The following is an 18,058-nucleotide window of genomic DNA, read 5'->3' as shown; positions in this document are numbered from 1 at the left end:
TGATTACATTAAAGACATTATCAACTTATAGCTATACACCTACTTTTGGGCCGTCCTGTATACCTTTATGGTGTTTAAGGTAAATTACTGCACTTTCCAGAAAATAGATTTACTCATATGTTTGTTTATAAACATATTTTAACGTTTTAAAATAGTTTAACTTCTTACTGTATATAAGTCTGAAGTACAGCATACACCTGAGAAGTTTCACCTTCTCTTCAGGTTGTTTATTGGACAATGCATTCAATTTAAGTATGGAAGCAGAAATGGTGTCGTCTATAATAAACAGTAAAAACAAGAGAGGTCCGTTAAAAAGGAAGTTATCAACATTGCAGATGAAATAAAACTATCGCTACACAGCCTAAAAGTACCAAGAAATAGTTCATGTATGAGCATTCATACCATGAGGCTATGATTCCATCAAGGAACCTAGGGCCGCAATCGCTTGCGGGTTCTTCAACAGGTATTTAAGTGAGTGGGTTGTCAGCCCGCTGCACCGAGCCGTCTCTAATTTAGTAGTGTAAGACTAGAGAGAAGGCAGCTAGTCATCACCACCCACCGCCAACTCTTAAGTTACTCTTGTACCAACGAATAGTGGAATTGCCCGTCACATTATAATGTCCCCATGGCTGAAAGGGCGAGCATGTTTGGTGGGACGGAGAATCGAACCCGCGACCCTCAGATTACGACTCGAGTGCCTTAACTACCTGGCCAGGCTGGACCAAAATCGAAAGGAAGAATATTTGAAATAATATTTCATAACGGGTATCTTACTCTTCACATTGTTATATTTATTAACAATCCTTTTGTGAATTTAAAATATTCCCATCTCTTCTTCTGTTTTCTTTTCTCCTACTCTGACAGCAGCAAGTCTGTGGAATTACAACGTTCAAATCGGGGTTTCGATTCGCCTCGATAGACATATCAGATAGCCCGATATGTATAAGGCACTCGTCTAGTAATCTGAGGGTCGCGGGTTCGAATCTCCGTCACACCAAACATGCTCGTTCTTTCAGCCGTGGGGGCGTTATAATGTTACAATCAATCCCACTATTCGTTGCTAAAAGAGTAGCCCAAGATTTGGCGATGGGTAGTGATGACTAGCTTCCTTCCCTCTAGTCTTATACTGCAAAATTAGAAACGGCTAGCGCAGATAAACCTCGTGTAGCTTTGAGCGAAATTCAAAACAAACAAACAAATTATACTAATGTAGTCCTTTCATGTATGGTATGGTGTATCTTAACATGTATTTATGTATTACGTTACTACCCATTGATTTTAAATAGCCACCCAGAGGCACAGTGATATGTCTGGGGACTCACACTGCTGGAAACTTAGTTTCAATACCCGTGGTGGGTAGAGCACAAATAGCCCATTGTGAAGGTTTGTGCTTAATTCCAAATAATCAATCGTTTCAAATGTATTAAATGAAATTAAATCTATCATTCTCAGTTGAGTTTAAATATGCATTTGTAATTTCATATGGGATTTACTATGTGAAAACGGAGAGAGAAATTGTGTCATGTCTTATACACAATATTGTATCATCTATAATTGCGTTCATTATATTAAAATGATTTCCATTAGCAAAATCAGCATACTAAACATAATTGATATAAAGTCGCGATAAAACAGTATATGTTCGTATTAGCTTCTGACATTGTTTGAAATTTGTGAATAATATGAAAACATCGAAAACTGACTGGTTTTTTGGGAATGATCAAAATAGTCCTTTCCGATGCAAAATATTTGTACACTCGAATGATAAAGATCTTTTTAAATCGATGATTTAAAATTCTAAGACAGGGATATTCCATAAAACAAAGGTATTTGAATGAGTTTGGGTTACCAGGACCATTGAGAAAAAGACTTTCATCAGGCCTTACCCAAGCTTTAATAAGCGACACGTCTTTTATCAAGTAAGAATACACAAACACAAATATAAGTAGCAAAATTTGTCCACGTTCCCCAGGCAAAGGAACGCAACAGAATGAAGAAGGATTTCCATTTGGAAAAACAAGCACGCCTAAACTGCTTTTACGACATATCCATTCAAAAGTTGTGTATCTCAAGGAACTGGAAAATGAAATTGGTATTAATGATATTTCACATGAATATGTATCTATCAAATCATAAGATGTAGCGTCTATGTATCTCTAGACACTGCAAACTGTTGTCTTTTTTCACTAAAAAATTGATTATAGAAAGCTCACTGAAAAAAATGTCTTTGGACGTGACAACCTTATGACAGAGCCTTTTGTAATTGAAGCTGTTCTATAAGGCTATTGTAATGTTGCACAATCGTGAAATTGAGTATGACAGGACATCGTGACATGAACTGTAACAGCATGGTAAGCTCCCAAATCATTTCAATATAATGGTCTGCTTTCAATCCTACCTTGAAATGATTACTGAAGATATATTATGTATCAATACGTCATTATAAGCTAGATTGAGATAAATAAATTTTCTCGTCATTCAAAACCACAGGCAAAGGCTTTCTTTTATATTCTGCTTAAATTTATGTAATAAAGTGAAATGCAATGAAAAGTGTTTTGTTTTAATTCAAAAATGCAATAGCAGCAAATTTTACAGTAGACGAGTTTTGATGTAAATTGTTACAGTATCTTAGTCCAGCAGGTTTTGATAGTACTTGTAAAATAAATACTTCAAATATCAGTACAAAATACATACACTCAAATATGTTAGTGCTCCAGAGAGGTATATAAATTTATTCATTAGGAATTTATAGATAAAGTGATACAGCTAATTCAGCAGGCGACATCCATTATTTCCATAGTTTTGATAGGTTTCGGGTCATACTGAACCATCTTAGTGTTTAAACATTAATTTGTAGTCCATCAGAAATATTAAAGAGTTGAGATGAACAAATGTAAAATGATAATTTTAAATTTCTAATAGGAATTATCCCTGCTCCAAAGCAGACATTTAGAGTAAAATATATCTGTAATAGTTGAATGTGTCGGGATTTAACGAAAGTTAATAGTTGAATAAAATTATTGATTTTTATCCTTTAATGTGTAGCGATTGGTAAAACAAAGAACTGACATCCAGGTACCTGATGTTACGTATTTCTTGTCAATAGAGGTATTTAAAATGGGATAAAATTATCGCAATCAACATAAGGTTAGTGGGTTTTCAACGATTTATGGTTTTACGCTTGTTTCTGTATGCGCAACACCGTATTTTGTTAGATAATCGATGTGGTAATTGTATGGCCGTTCAGTGTATAACAGTTCTCGAGGGTAGGGATGGAACTGTCTGTTGTAAGATTGATTATAGCTACTCCTTTGTCTTTCCATGACACAATTTTACCAAGAGTAACCATAGTTACTGTATATGTATATGTCTTATTTATATTTTATAAAGTTAAATTTGTATCTCTTTTTTTCTTTCCATTAAGAATTCGTTGACATATTTTTTCTATATTATTCTAGAAAAAAATTGAATACCTGTGCATATTACTTTAAGAAATATATTTTTCTTGTAAAAGTCAATACATATTCAAAGATCACTGCAGTTTATTGACTGTATACACGCATGTTAATATTTCTTTTATTTTTAACCAGAGATAAACCCAACAAAATGTCATAACATTAATTACATACCTATTTAGGTTACTATATGGAGAAGTCAAACAGGCTAAAAACCATCGAGGTAATACTGTTTATTATTTCATTATTTTCACTTGTTAATTTTTGGTCTTAAATAAATGCTTTTTTATAATATTTCCGACACTACCAGTATTATAAAAACTTAAAAGTAAAACAGTGACAGAGCTGTATTGGTATTCATTTCGAAGATTCACAAATGGAAGGTACTTCTCATGTTTCATATTTTACTATCTTACAGTCATATATCAAAATACTTCAAAAAGTATTCACAAAAGCTGCTTACCAGCTCAGATACTAAGGAAGTCTTGTGGTTTCGACACCTTTTTTTCATTGTATTTGTTAAATATTATTGAAATAGTTATTACAACAACTTGGTTTTTAACCACTACTGGTTTGGATGTGTCTTTCTCAGGTTTCTTAAAAGCGAGGGTAGTTAACTTTTTATTAATATTAAATAAAATATGTTTAACACAGCTTGAAAGTTATCATTATTATTATTATTATTATTATTATTATTATTATTATTATTATTATTATTATTATTATTATTATTATTATTATTATTAGTCTATTATTCATATTGGTGCTGTTACCAGTAAAAATTTTTGGAACATCCCGAGTAAATGATTTGTAGGTGTGATTCCTGTATTTCTGTTTCCCATACAAGTTTCTTGGAACATCCCGAGTAAATGATTTGTAGGTGTGATTCCTGTATTTCTGTTTCCCATACAAGTTTCTTGGAACATCCCGAGTAAATGATTTGTAGGTGTGATTCCTGTATTTCTGTTTCCCATACAAGTTTCTTGAAAGGTGTTTCTATTAGGTTTTTTTTTAGTGTTCTGAATGAAATATCTTTACTATGTTTAGCATTTTCATTTGACTGATCACATAGAGTGGAAAATTTACATATTATTGTTCCTATTTCAATACATGTTTCTACGAATGATCATTGTTAATTACTGCTATTGTCTATTGTAATAGATTCTTCGAATGTTTCTAGTAATAGCTAATAACTTTTGAACATAAGGAAGCTAAGAATTAAACATAAAATTAAAACTTAAATCTAGTCTATATAAATAAAACTTACCTTTTATTCATAAGAAACGTACCTATAATAAATTACCAGTTAAATAAGATGTATAATTATGACAAGCTAACAATAAACTTAAAATTGTTTTAAAAAATGTATAAACTCCATACGATGTATACTGTAAAACGGGTGACTGTTATAATGTTATAAGAATGGTCATTATGTACATGTGAATGTTATATGTGTTAGCATCCAACACCCAGAGTGTATATGGGCAGTTTTCTTTCAGAATTTTGTACCGATAATGGGAACAATAATAAGCAAAACCTGGAAGAGACTAGATTTCTGCTTCTCTATTGACTTTTGACCTCGAACTTAAAGACACAAGTACTTAATCAGTTAATTGAATCAGTTATTACCTTCCACAAAGTAAGGTATTTAGTAAGCGTCCAATGAGATTATTAGATATTTAAAAAGAAGATAATTTTATTTCCCTTACCGAGTATCTTAATCCTAGTTTTTATAAAAGTCAATTATATTTCATAATACTTGTTCGTCACATTATTTTTATCAGCATTGTTACTAGTTGTTATACGTACTTGTTCGAATGTTTTTGGTTTTTTTGTAAAATATTTGTACTGTTTCTCCTACACGTTTCTTATATTGTTTGCGTATTTATTCATTGGGTGCAAAGCTACATAAGAAACTATCTGTGCTCTGCCCACAGCGGGTATCGAAACCCAATTTTAGCGTGGTAAGTCTGAGGATTTAATGCTGACCCACCGGAAAATGGCATTCCGTAGATGATTATTGGCACAGTTTTCATTTTGTGTCGTTAGAGTTTTTCCTAGAAATAAAAGTATTACTTTCGTGATAAATATATAATTCTTTTGCAGCTCATGTGTTAGAATAATCTGAACTAAGAATTATTAGCTTTTGAGTACATTTCTAGGAATGATCTGAAGTAAGAGTTATTAGCGTTTAAGTACATATCTTAGAATAATCTTAATTAAGAATTATTAGCTTTTAAGCACATTTCTAGGAATGATCTAAGCCAAGAGTGGTTAGCGTTTACGACACGTTTCTAAGAATTATGTGAACTAAGCGTAATTAATGTTCATAGCACGTTTCTAAGAATGATTCAAACTAAGAGTTGTTAACCTTTACAGCACATTTCTAAAAATTATCTGAACTAATAGTGGTTAGCGTTCACAGCACATTTCTAAGAATGATTCGAGCTAAGAGTTTGGTTGTTTTTTGTAATTTCGCGCAAAGCTACACGAGGGTTATCTGCGCTAGCCATCACTAATTTCGTAGTGTAAGACTACAAGAAAGGCTGCTTATCATCACCACCCAGTTCCAACTCTTGGGATACTATTTTACCAGCGAATAGTGGAATTGATCGTTACATTATAACACTCCCACAGCTAAAATGGCGAGCACGTATGGTGTAACCGGAATTCGAACACGTGAATCTCGTATTGGGAGTCAAGTGCCTTAACCACCTGACCATGCGAAGCCCGAACTAAGAATGGTTAGCTTTTACAGCTTATTTATAAAAATTGTTTGATCTAATAATGGTTAACTTTTACAGCACGTTTCTAAAAATGATCTAATCTAAGAACTGGTTAGTTTTTGTGATTTGTAGGTTACATGGATCAATTTTAAATTGTTCGTCACCAGTAGGATACACAAAATATTGACCTTCTTGAAAAAATATTGAACAGCTTAAATGTGAAAACTTTGGTCGCAGGAGGTGTTGTATCAAAGATGTAATTAATACAGTTTATAAAATAAGGTACTTACGTTATTTGTTGTTTTTATTTTGCTGTATTTTATTCTCCAATTTTCTAATTCAAAGAAGGTTCTTTTGTACGGAACACAAATTTCAGCATATCTTTATTTAAACGCTTTAAAATACACTTTTACTTCATAAACGCTGGTTTATAATGGCAAGTTCAACGAAGCTTCTTTAAAATAATAAGTTATTTCATTTATGAAATAAAAACCTTTTACGATTAAAGTTTTATTAATCAAGGCTAAACTTCAACGTCATATTCATCTCGAGGTCTTCAGAATTTTAGTTTTTAAACTTGAGCAAATGAGATTATATCTTCATAATTGAATCATCTATTATTTTATCATTGAAAAACAAAGTCAGTACAGCTGAGTATTTTTGACATGACAAGAAAAATGATTTAAACATTCTTAATTTCTCGGCAGGCTACTAACTAACAGTATCACAATAAACATAGTATTTTGGGTTTGATATTATTATATTGTGTATTGATTGGGCAAATATAAAGTGAACCTCTAGACTAGTAGCAACAATACATAGTTATTGACGTAACTCAATTGGAAAAATGTCGTTGAGCTAAAGTGAGTAATGTTAGGAGTGTAACGATTATTGCTTTTCTTGAACTGCTAGAAACAGGAGACAAAATGTAATCGATAGTCTTTAACTCAATTTTGTTTTGCGCAAGAATCACCAAATCAATTTAGTGTTGTCCAATAACACGTTGTGAATATATTCAGGTACTCGTTTTTGTGGAAATATTTTACGAATGAAAAGAAAACGTTAGACAAACAGAAGAACATAACTGAGAAGGAACGACAGAACTAATTCTTATATACGTTAGAGCAAAACACATGATGACCATGATGACTTAAAATGACCATAAATTAGGAATAGAATGAATATTGATAAGCTAAGTCGTAAATGGATATTTTCATATTCTTTATCATATCGTTTTTTCTAACAACACCGAAAACAGTCAATGGATACGGTAAGGAACTTACTAGTATATTATCCATGTAGTTTTTTAAGGTTTATAATTAGGGACTTGTAAGCACAGAAAATAAAGTTAGCCATTAATTATAAATTATAAGAAAAAGACAGTAAAGTGTCTACACTTAAGAGATATGAAAACTTTATTGAAATTACTTCAACTAATAAAATATGATTTACACGTTTTATAAGATAATAATATAAGCCACCTTTCGACAGAGGATCGACAAAACCTTAGACAAAAACATTTTGATTATAGAAGAAAAAATGAATTTATACTTCTTCCTATTATGATAGTAATAAAACGTTTGGTAATTTTAAGCGCAAACCTACTTAGTAGGCTAACTGTACTGTACTCACTACGCATATCAAACCCCAGTTTTTAGCGTATAAACTGTGAAACTAGTCTATAATGGACCTGATGAAACACGAAAACGAAGTGATAATACTAACAATGGCTTATACTCTATCAATTTGAGCTTCAGATAACACTCAAAAGGGAAATGAGATAAAGAATGGTTTCACTTTAGAAATCTGTGAGTCAGACCAAAGTTAGAACCAATAAAAACCGTTTTAAGGGCAAATGACGTTCTTCAGATAGGAAAAAGAAAAGACTCACTTGAGACAAGCAACGTGTGAGATCATATAAAGCATTTGTATGTATGATTAATACGTGTGCAGTTTGAATTGTAGTGTACTCTTAGTTTAGTAGAAATAAAATATAATGTAACACCAAACTAGCCGATATAAACATTAAAGAATGATGAAACAGTTTGTTACCTAGCTCCAGTATTAAAACATCACCAATACAATAATTGTTTGGGTGTCCAACAAATTCGGTATGGATACAATTAACTAAGTTCCACGAGGAATTATTGTTGACATTACATTAGATGTTTATTACTTCCAGTCAGGTGTATAAATAAATATAATAGGAAGATGTTTTACTGTGGGATGGGCAACAGTGGCCGTGTAAGAAAGCTCTGCAACACATGTGCCTCCTGCTACAATGTACCAGTGGAGTCTGATGGACGACAGCCAGTGTGGTCTACTCTGCCACAGAACTTACAAATTTTATGTATCTCCAAGGATGTCACGCAACAACCTATCTTTCTCTGTATCTCTGAAACACAATAATGTTTTAGAGATCTTGGGATGGGGAGAAAATTAGTTAGCCCCGCAAAAACTAATTCTTTCTATTTTACTATTAATCAGTGATGATAAAGTCTTTTAATTAAAACCACACTTTATCAGAGCTTAATTATTCTTCAAGAATTTATCAATACCAATTGGGTGAAGTTCTTTTGAAAGTAAAACAATAATATCTTCAGAAAATCTAGGGCCAGGTGATTAGAGCGCTCGACTCGTAGTTTGCGGTTCGCAGGTTTGAATTCTCTCCAACTAAATATGCTAATTTTTTCAGCTTTGGAAGTATCACAATGGAACGGTCAATCGCACAATTCGTTGGTAAAATAGTAGCCCAGGAATAGGCAGTAGGTAGAGATGATTAGTTGTATTCCCTCTGGTCTTTCAAAGCTAAATGCACCTCAGTAGCACAGAGGTATCTCTACGGACTAATACTCGTGGTGAGCCGAGCACAGATAGTCCATTGCGTAGTTTTGTACTTAACTACAAACAAACAAAAACTGCTAAATTAGGAACGGTTAACTCAGCTAGTCACTAAATTCAAAACAACTAAAAGGTATTTTTCTTCAAAATCTTAAGTAACTTTCTTAAAACAAATTAAAATGTGAGACTTTGACCCATCATTAGAAAAAAAACAAAAAAAAACGTGTGTTTCTCGACCATAAGCAAGAAACGTGTGCTAAGAAACCTATTATTTATAATACATCTTTGTATTTCTCTCTCTCTCTTTTCTAAGCCCGGCAGGGCCAGGTGGGTTAAGGCGTTAGACTAGTAATTTGAGGGTAGCGGGTTCGAATCCCCGTCGTACCAAACATGCTTGCACTTTCAGTCGTGGGGGCGTTATAACGTGATGGCCAATCCAAGTATTCGTTGGTAAAAGAATAGCCCAAGAGTTGGCGGTGGGTAGTGATGACTAGCCGCCATCCCTCTAGTCTTACACCGCTAAATTAGAGACGGATAGCACAAATAGCCCTCGTGTAGCTTTGCGGGAAAGTGAAAAACAAACAATATCAAAGAAAAGTGTTGATATAATTTCACCTTATGCTATGATTATCTAGCATTAGAATAATATATATTTTTTTAAAGTTTCTGCTGTAGGAAGCCAATATCAAGAAAATAATTATTTTACTTAACTTTTCCTTCGTATTTACATTAATTTGAGAAGGGCAATATATGTTTTTGTAGGCTTTGTTTTTAGGATTTTTTTTTGCTAGAGGGATTGTTTGTTTGTTTTGTGAATTTTGCCCAGAGCTACATGAGAGCTATCTGCGCTAGCCGTCCGTAATTTTACAGTATAAGACTAGAGGGAAGGGAGCTAATCATCACCGCCCACCTCCAATTCTTTGGCTATTCTTTTACCAACAAAAAGCGTGCTTGATCGTCACATTATAACGCCTTCACGGCTGAAAGGGCGTGCATGTTTTGTGTAACGGGATTTGAATCCACGACCCTCACATTAAGAGTCCAACACCTTAATCACCTGGTCATGTCGGGCCTTAGACTGGAGCGAGTTTCAGCATTACGTAACGATACTATATAATCCCTTAAATTTCTTGAGTGTCTATGTTTGACGTGATGTTTCGAATTTTCTTTAGAATTGAGGAAAATATTTTTGTAACATAAAAACCGCCAAAGTTTTATTGATGTGTAGTTAGTTAGGCATTTAGTAAGTCAGTTCAGTACCATACAATATTAAGTATATATTTTTTAGTTTTATTTCTGAGTTAGCCCAACCATCGAACGTGACTAATAGATCTTGTAAGATGTATGTATTCTATGCAATGAAACGTTTTGTTTTCAGTTAGTTGATTGGATTTTGCATGATTTTTTACTGAATAATAAGAAAGGATTCCTTCCAATAATAGAAACAGTTAAAACAATATTTTAATATATTAGTATCTGTAAATATGAGCGAACACTTGTCACACAAGCATTATATGTTTTCTTATTTATTTTTTGAATTCTGTTTTATTCAATAACATTTCAGGCAATCGGTTACAGCCACGCCTAAATCTACAAAATAAAACATTGTTAGTTGGCAGTGTAAATGTAAGTATTTTTATAATTATCATCTGAGATCTGTTTCATTTTCTCGTATTTTTTTAAATGAAAACTAAATGTCATTGCTGATGGAAATGAATGTTATTTATATAATAAATAATTAAATGGTCAATACTATTCAACGATTTGATCGACTGAAGAAAGATCTTTGAAGATGTGTTCAACAATGGTCTGGTTTTTTTAGAGAACAATCTGTGGAATACCTTAGAATGTAAACATTAATAAATACTCAGCATTGCTCGAATGAATATGGTTTTAAATATCATGAGTTATTTTTGATTACATCAACCATTTTAATAGTGATTTTTGCAAAATAAAAATCAAATTGATTCCTTTACCTAACTAAATATTTTGACTAACATCAATAAACATAACATATTGCAAACAAAATAAAACCTTTCAAGCTATTTGAGTCAAAGCAAAAGTGTATGCGTTTCTCCTTCTTTTACTTTGCATGAATTTCAAGTTTACAAAACAAAAAGTTCTGGCATGGCCAGGTGGTTAAAACACTCGACTCGTAATCCGAAAGTTGCGGGTTCGATTCCACCTCTCAACAAACATGCTTGGTCTTTCAGCCGTGACGGCGTTATAATGTGACGGTCAATCCCACTATTCGTTGGTAAAAGAGTAGTCTAAGAGTTGGAGGTGGGTGGTGATGACTAGGTTCCCTCCCTCAAGTCGTACACTGCAAAATTAGGGATAACTAGCGCAGATGGCTCTCATGTAGCTTTGCGCAAAATTCAAAAACAAACAAACAAAACAAAATTTCCTACTATTTGGTGTCCTTATTTCTACTGTGTGGTCAAATGCCGTTTTTCGGCGTTTTCTGATTTTATTATTGTTCCAGTTAACGAAGAACTGCTTTATTGTAATACAATGTAAATGAAAATTTGCCGATAAGAAGCTATCGTATAGCTGATTCTTAATAAAACACATAGGTATAGCAAAGATAGTCTGAAATAAGCATATTTAGTTAAAGGAGTGTACGAGCATGCTCTAAAGGAAACCCCACCCTTTTTCAGTTAAGAGGATAAACATATTGGTGCAGAAGAAACAGAAAGGGAGAGAAAAAAGCACAAATGAAGGCTTCATAAAATTTTAACTCGTTTCAACCTATAACTGATCATAGATAGAATAATAATCAGAAGTTCTAACAAAGTGATGAAACGTAAATAATAGGTCTCTTGATCATGCATTACCAAAAAAAAAAAAAAACGTATTTCTCAATTTGAGACAATTAGTTGTTCTGTTTGACAAAAATTGATAGTCTGGTCACTTTGGCTTTAAGTTACTACCTCGAAACGGTCTCTAAGGCTACTTCCCGTACAGACTTGTATCTGTACACCGAGTATTTAGTCTTAAAGATGTTTCATTTGGAATAAATCCACAGAGAGTTTGTTTGTTTAAAACTAAGCATGAAGCTACACAATGGGCTATCTCTGCTCTACCCATCACGGGTATCGAAACTCAATTTTAGCGGTGTGAGTCCGTAGAAATACCCGCTGTACCACTTTGGGATTCCACAGAGAGAAAGAGAAATCCGCGTTTATGTACACATATACATATATTATCTAGTGACAAGTCTATCTCTCCACTTTATTGAAATAACTAAGTAGCGAATAATTATTCCACTGTTTAAGATATCCATAATTAATCAAAAATCAGTGATTGTAGTCAAAACAAGCACAAATGAAACGTCAACTTAAACATCAATCTCCGATGTAAATTGAAGCTGTAATAATTCTAGTATTTCGGAACATTAACTAAAACAAACATATCACGAATGTACCTTGCTTCAAAAGTTAATATCCAAGTCAAAAAGATTATTTATTATTTAAAAACAAGTTGAATAAAATTGCAAACGCCTTACTAAATTAAAAATATCATGTTTTCGTAGTTGTTTTCTTTCTTGTCCCTACTATATTTTCTACGAAATAATTACTCCTTGAAAGCCAGTCAGAGAGGTATTTTGAAACGTATCCAAGTAAGACGAGTTTCATGATAAAAATGAGCAACATATAAATTGCGTTGAAATTTAATAAATAAATATTTTGTTTATTCTTTGCTAAAATTCAAATCGTTATAAATGAATTTAAGACGTTATGGTATGGTGAGTATCTAAAAAACAAATTAGAGTAAAGTAATATTCAGTTTATAAAATATATAACATTAATTTACAATTTTGTCTCTTACTTTAATAGGACGTGCTTCAAAATGTCATCAAATTAAAAAATCGTAACTATGAAGGCTCAGGATTTACTTTTGAAATAATAAATCAGCTTGCGTTGCATTTTAATTTCAGGTATGAAACATTTTCTCACTACACATTACCCTTTGATTAACAGGTAAACTTTCGATGAACCTGTTGGATAATATTTCCTTTCCTGAGTATTAATGTAAAGCAATATGTTACTAAGTATCCTACTGTAAAACAAAAACTTAAGACGAGGCACAAAAATTACATTTTCAATAAACAGTGAATTAAACATTCTGAAAAGCAGATTTATTCTCCCTTCATTATTTTTAGTGTAAATATATGTTACGTATAATACACTGTATTTCATGTAAAATGTATTAAATCTTGCGAGGAATTACAAAACAATGACAATTTTATTTGCTAAAAACAGGGAAGTGTATATTGCTTACGAAAGATAAGAGAAGAAATTATTTAAAATATACTGTTTCATCAATATTTACCAAACAGGGGAAAACAAGACTTAAAATATTGATTTATTAAAATTTTTAAATTTAAAACATTGCGAATAAAAACTATGTTGTTTCAAATTTTGATGTTTATCCAGGGTATTTTATTAGCCTACTAATAATTTTCCTTTACAAAGGATAGGAGAAAACGGAAACTGCAGTAAATGTAGAGGACTTGGACATTAGGCCCAAGACTGCTATGAATAAATAATTGTTAATAAACTAAGAATATGGCATTTTGTGGGTGAAAATACGCCATCTACCCCAGCTGAAACAAAGCCTGCAATATTTAAATAAACTGGTCCGCGAGTGGACGAACTAAGTGATGGGAAGCCTTGGAACCTGTTGATTGACGTTTGGAAAAATACTAAAAGAAACTTGAACCTTTTGTTCTGGAAACCATCACTGTGTAAAGTCTCATACAGATTATATCCATGAGACTGAGGAACACAACTGGTATCATATATGACTTTACTTGAAAAAAAATGAAATAAGTTAATGAAAATATGAAAACTCGCTATGATATATACTGAATAATACTAGATTTCATAATGGTGAAATGGTATGGCTGAACAATTTATACCGCAAAAGAGAATTATCTCCTAAATTCAATAGATGTTGGGAAGGATGCTGTACTGTAGAAAGAAAAAAAAACATGTGATTTATGGCATCCAGAAAGGTGGGCATTTGAACCCAAGGGTCATCAACCCTGGTCGTATTTCGAAGTCTGTTAGTGAAGTAATGTCAAATAACTCAGCTTCAGAGAAAACAAATCAATTTGCTGAAAAGCATGAGGCCCTGTCTGTATCACATCCAAGATATTAAAAATTGTGTAATCAATGGCCTCTCTCTATCATTTATCTAACGACAACTTCTTTAATGATGAAATAACATCACATAAGGCTTTATAAGTTAAAATAACCAATAATGTAATAATAAGTCAATCACATTGTCATTGGAAACTTTTAGCTAATACTAGAACTCGCCAAACCAGTTGTGATACAACATATATAATTGTTATATCATCATTTGCATGAATAGCAGCTATTTCAGTGTGAGCTAGATTTAGCGTGTGTGTTTTATAGAAAAACTACATCAGGCTATCCACGGAGGAGAATTTGGAGTTATAAATCCGTAGACTTATTGTTGTTCCAAGAGCTAGATTACGTGTGATCATATAGGACGAAGGGTAACTCCATCTTCATACCATAAATTACAAGAAAGAAATTCAACACATGTAAATAAGCAGTTTTAAGAGAATACCTGTTAACTAAAATTGTAGTTTGCATTGAAGGTCAGGTATGTCAGTAATTATTTAATACATGTATTTATTATGTTTGGGTTTATAAATGTCAATGTTTTTTTCATTGTCAATATTTACTTTATTGTTAATTATAGAAGATTAAGTTTAATGTGTCATGGACTTCTTTGTGTAATAATATTGTTTAGACTTAAAAATCCAGAGAAGGGATAGTGTTATAGCTTAAGTTTTCAATATAGATCTATGTATAAATTTGTATTGTTGTTTAACCAGTAGGAAGTTCAACATAAGAATGTACGGAACTTTTACAAAGTTTAGAAAATAAGTTGAATCACATACAAAAAGCGAGTTAAGCCAGCATTGGATAATAAATACGTTAGTATGAGTTAGTTGGTCACTTACACAGTTTAGTATTATGGATATTGAATTCATGTTTGCATGAAAAAATATATACAAAATTAGATAAGTAAGTAGAATTTCTCTTTAAACATTTATTCCTAAAATTACGTCTCACAATGAAAATTGATTTTGCTAACCCCAGAACATGAAAAAAATAAAATATTTATTAAATTTAATGGACTAGACTTTGCATGCTTTATAGTTCTTATGAAATAATTCAAAAGAACGTATAACAAAAAAACATATAATACAAAACCATATAATAATATAATATATAATATAAATTATGATGTCAATAAATAAATAGTTTAATATTATTTGATAGTATAACTAGACCTAAGTAATACTAAGAAAATATCATTATACAGTACTAGATGAAACAATTTCACATAAAAATGGTAAACAGGATAAAATAAAGATAATGAACTGCTCCTCTTAGATATAAACTAAAAAGCATGATGCTTAGGATGCAATCTATGGATAACAAGCAATTGTAAGTGTATGATACTGTCTGATGAATCCTATTTTACTCTCTTCATCATCCGTTGTAACACATAAAATATGTCATTTGACCATGCTTGTGTTTTTCTGACAATGCAAGTTCCCGGAGATGTCATGTTGGTATTGAAAATGTTCTCTTGAAGACGGACCAGTAACTCTGGAATGCAACTGATCATGTGCTTTCTACGAGGTTCAGTTTACACTTTAACAGCCAATACTATTTTCAACTCGATAAAAAAATAATTCACAAGACAAGCATCATCCAATATTGATTCAAAGAGCGTGCTTGCAACTTTAGTCATCTTATTTAGTCAACACAATTATCAAATATCAATACGATCGAACTTTTGAAAGTGAATGTTGCATTCATCATGTAATATTCTACAAATATCCCAGAGCCAACATATTAGTTCTCAAGATAATATCAGGTGGAGTTTACGCCAAGACCACTCAAAGCTATTACCTTACTAAAAGATAATTGAAATTAGATGGAAATCAAAAACATATTAACCAGTCTGCATATGTGACTAAAACATTTTTTTCATTTTACTCTGAAGATGACAGACCAAATAAAGTCAAGCTAAAGCCTGGTAAGATCATGACCAATATTTCTAAAGGACAGTAGTTCTATTTCCCCAGTCTAGCTAAAAAAGTGCTTATACTGTCTGATGTTTTACTTCATTACCTCAAGTGAATTCACTTTTTCTTACTGCTGAAGAACAGCAACTAAAATAAGCAGTAACTTGTAGTCAAAAACATCTTTCACAGACTTACTGCCCACCTATTTGTTTCTGCTTTTCTTACTAAATTACTTTGGTACATTTAAAGTATTCCTTTATGAGAAAACGTAAATTGTTTTCTATAAACACCATGGATTAATTGTTCCTAAAGGACTTAGCCAGACTTAATTCTTTAAACGATGACTACAGGAATAACGTTGGTTTTGTAACAAAGGCCCAGCATGATCAGGTGGTTAAGGCGCTCGACTCGCCATTTCAGGGTCGCAGGTTTGAATCCCCGTCACACCAAACATATTTGATCTTTCAGCCGTATACCTTTATAATGTGACGGTTAATCCCACTATCCGTTGGCAAAGAAGTAGCACAAGAGTTAGCGGTGGGTGGTAAGGAATAATTTCCTTCTTTCTAATGTTACACTGTTAAATTAGAAAAAGTTAGCTCAGATAACTGTCGTGTAGCTTTGCGCGAATTTCAGAAAACAAACAAATAAACGTTGCTAAATTAGGAACGGCTAACGTGTAGGTGTGCGCGAAATTTTAACCAAACCAATTTTGTAGTAAAACTTAATAAAAGTTGTTATGAGTTACAAATTTAATATGGGATGGGAAAAAATCATAACATTACACGTAAAACAGTATTCTTTACTAAATACGATGTCCTAATTATGATCCCGAGAGTCACTTGGGTAACTTAACAAACAAAAAATTTAGTTTTTTATACTATAGCTTGCACAACTTCATAATAGTAGGTAGTACAAGTTCACTTAATGTTTAGTTCTAGTTTTAGTTGAAACAAAAGCTCAACAGTGCCACAACACTGAACTAACTAGCTAGTTTAATGCCACAGTTGAGTTTCCACGTGGAGTATATTGAAATATATTCAATCTATCTTAAAAATACGATACCCTACAACCTTTCGGTAGGCCTTTCGAAAACGCTCGGATCATAAGGTTTGGCATGTTTCTGTGAAATTGATTTCTTGAGTCTGAATTTTTCTCTAGCATCATAAAATCCACTCTATGCTAGTTATCATACACCATATCGAGTAGAGGAACTTTCTCACTACAAAAGTCGCTTCTCACTTTTTTCCAGTTGAAATCTTACGACCACATTTCTTTTCGTTTGCATCAAGTTTTTTCCTTCGTACCTGGAGGCAGTTTCTGGTATGTACCATCATTTTGAAACTCAATCTTGTTTTTATTTTTATCAAAAACAAATCCACCGCTGAAATCAATCTTGCAATGGTTTTAATTGCTCAGCAGTTTGTTCTTGTGATTTGTTAAAAGTAAGGATGTAAAACCCACTTAATGATAACAGAATAATTTTATTTTCGACTATTATGTAACTTGGTTTAATTAATGCTGACTACTCAGTAATCAAAGCACTGAATTACATAAATAAGTGGCTGACAGTAACGGATTAACTAATTGAGAAACTCACCAATAATTATTAATCTAGTCTAACTTATGTTTTTATACTGCTCAAATAATTTCATACAATTTCTAGTTATTAAACTATGCCGTCATCACCTGACACCAAAACTCACTACAATTTGTTTGTTTTGGAATTTCACGCAAAGCTACACGAGGGCTATCTGTGCTAGCCGTTCCTAATTTAGCAGTGTAAGACTAGAGGGAAGGCAGCTAGTCATCACCACCACCGCCAACTCTTGGGCTACTCTTTTACCACCGAATAGTGGGATTGACCGCAACATTATAACGCCCCCACGGCTGAAAGGGCAAGCATGTTTGGTGCGACGGGGATTCGAACTCACGACCCTCAGATTACAAGTCGA

The sequence above is a fragment of the Tachypleus tridentatus genome, chromosome 13 (assembly GCF_004210375.1).
Source record: "Tachypleus tridentatus isolate NWPU-2018 chromosome 13, ASM421037v1, whole genome shotgun sequence".
NCBI lineage: Eukaryota > Metazoa > Arthropoda > Merostomata > Xiphosura > Limulidae > Tachypleus > Tachypleus tridentatus.
The sequence above is the reverse complement of the archived record's forward strand: the minus strand, read 5'-3'. Positions refer to the sequence as shown.